Below are 2809 nucleotides of genomic sequence, written 5' to 3'. Positions count from 1 at the left end.
AACTTTCATTTGATTACTATAGAATTCATTGTGTGTCCACAGTGTGTGCCTGGAGAAATGTGAAATGAGCAGCCTACCCAGCCCCTGTTTAATAGATTCCAACTATTTCTTCATTTTTTGACATCTAATTTAATTTTGCTCTTTAACTCATCCTAATACACGCTTGACACAGAGTGTGAACACAGTGTGAACCAGCCCTATGATTTCACACCAATGCTTGACAGAGGTTCCTCATTATTTTAATCAAACAAGAGAGAATAAAGACTTTGGTCTCTGCATTCAGAGAAAATGTCTTGAATTGCACAACAGTTCAGAAAAGTTCCATTATAAAAACAGAACATATTTATGTATGTAGCAATTATTTAGGGTCAGGGAACTGTTGACTACTCTGCAATTACACACATATTCATACACTTTCTTTATAATCCATGGATGTGACTGTTTCTCTCTCTCTCTCTCTCTCTCTCTCTCTCTCTCTCTCTCTCTCTCCATAGTCTATTTTCACTCCTGAAATGTTTCTTTTGCTTCTGGAACTCAGATATGGATTTTTGGTGAAATGTGCAGAAACTAGATTTTTGTAACTTTTGAAAGTTACAAATGGTTTGTTCAATTTCTTTTCTCCATATGAGAGTGGGCGAGTCATGTGGATGTATTTTCTCCAGCCGAGGGAGACACATAAAAAAGAATCTTGGCAATATTATTTCTGAAACTGAGTTGACGTTATTGCAGTTTTATGTGTCATGGGAAATCATTGTGTCCTGGGCTGCAGCAAATGATTATTGAGAGCTAATAGTGTGTGATGTTTAATATAAGGGGAAGAGAAGACAAAATCACTCATAGCACCTCAGGGAATAAATTAAGGGAGAGGGAGAGAGAGGGTATGATGCATCTCTGCAGAAAGAGAATCTTTATTACCACCTGCCTGGCTTTGCGTTGGATCATTATTGGTACACAACAAATTTCATACTGTACAGCTTGTTGAGAACACTATTCCCAGACTCTGCTGAAATGAGACTGTGTGTGGACTGCAGTATTTACTGAAGCCAATACATCAGGCAAATATTGACCTGTGAAATATGGTGGGATGCCATAGTCCCTGCAAACTCCTGAGGCTATCTGCTGTATTACTTCATATGTTTGACTTAACATGTCCACATTCCTTTCATTATCCACCTCATGTTCTCAAGTGTATGAAGCCAAACAAAGATTAATTTGCTGTCTGCAAACTAGATCATACATAATTTACTTCCTTAACGTTTTGGACTCTTGCAGGCCAGTGGTTTGTGGTGTCAGTTCATTGAGTCTCCTCTACATAATGGTCCCCTGGCAGGCAGAGGGAGATTTCTTTCTTAACGACCTTCTGCAGGGCACACTACCACTGGTATGTTGTGGAGAAAAGCAGTGTGGTCTCAGGAGGCCAGCCTGTGCCTGGGTGTGCTTATCAGCAAGTAGAAGAGAGAAGCTATTTTGCCCTATCCTTCAATGAAGGGCACCTGGAGAGGCTTCAGCAGAGGTAGGATTAACTATAAAGTAAATGTGGCAACCAGACTACAGGTGGAGAGAAGAAATTAAAATAAATTAATATGCAAAATCACAGAGAAACATTACAGAATCACTCATCACATGTTTTTTCATGCCTGATAATGAAATTAGTCTGCCATATGTCAAAACTAAATATTCTGTTAACAACAAATAGCACGATATGTTGAGAATTTCTTTGCTTTAATTATAAGATGAAAATGCCACTTAGAAAGCCAGATAAAGTGCCAGCTCCTCATTCTCAAGGGCTTGAGCTCTCCCAAGCTGCAAGAGGAGTCTTGGTATGTGTGCAAAATGGATTTGAGAAACTTCACACAAACAAATTGTTATAGTCACTTGCTGCCCACAAAGGCTAGTTCTCACCCTGCCTTGACCTTTGTGCTTTGTATTACCTCAGCTGCCACAGACCTACTATGTGAAGGTCCTTCTACTGTTATTTTGGGGGGCAATGGGTTAGGCACATGCCTTTGGTGTGGGAGACCTGTGGTCGATATCCACCATGACATCCACCAATGTGTCCCTGAGCAAGACACTTAACTCCTAGATGCTCCAGAGGTGTGCGACCTCTGACATATGTAGCAATTGTAAGTTGCTGTAGATAAAAGTGTCAGATCAATAACTAATTATTAAAATGAAGGTTTATAGACTGTTTTTACTTTGCAGGGTTGGCTATTTACAGTGGGGTTGACAGTAGATGTGTAGCACATTTAGTTTATTTAGTAATTTATCTCTATGCAATGAAGAGCATGGGAACATGGCAGGCATGTAATTTAAAGTGAAGATTTATAAGCATTTATTCAATAAATTCAGAATATTTTATTAGATTTTAAAAACTTTAAAAAACAGTGGAACCCAAATGTATTACATTAATGATGACAAAATAGTGGGTACATATATACCAACGTAATAGCTTAAATATAGAAGATATAATAAATAAACACACATTTGTGTAATGCAAAATGTATTTCATTAAAGTTAAAATTAAAATATTTTACTCATCAACATGTATTTTAGTTAGTTTAAAGTTTTACACTATAAAAATGATTGAACAAACATGCTTACTATAGCTTTCCCCAGTGACTTTTGGCCCACCTCAGGCCTTGCCCTCTGCATCATCTCACAGTGCCGGAAGTCTCAGCAGTCTGGCAGTGGAGCGAGTGGTGATTAAGTTGGAAGGTCAGGTGGAATTGATTCTTTTCCCTGTGGTACATCCTTGCAGCACTTAAACTGGAGACAAGTGCCAATTTGTTTTGGGAGCATAGGATTATTG

The sequence above is a fragment of the Micropterus dolomieu genome, linkage group LG08, assembly GCF_021292245.1.
Source record: "Micropterus dolomieu isolate WLL.071019.BEF.003 ecotype Adirondacks linkage group LG08, ASM2129224v1, whole genome shotgun sequence".
Taxonomy (NCBI): domain Eukaryota; kingdom Metazoa; phylum Chordata; class Actinopteri; order Centrarchiformes; family Centrarchidae; genus Micropterus; species Micropterus dolomieu.
The sequence above is the reverse complement of the archived record's forward strand: the minus strand, read 5'-3'. Positions refer to the sequence as shown.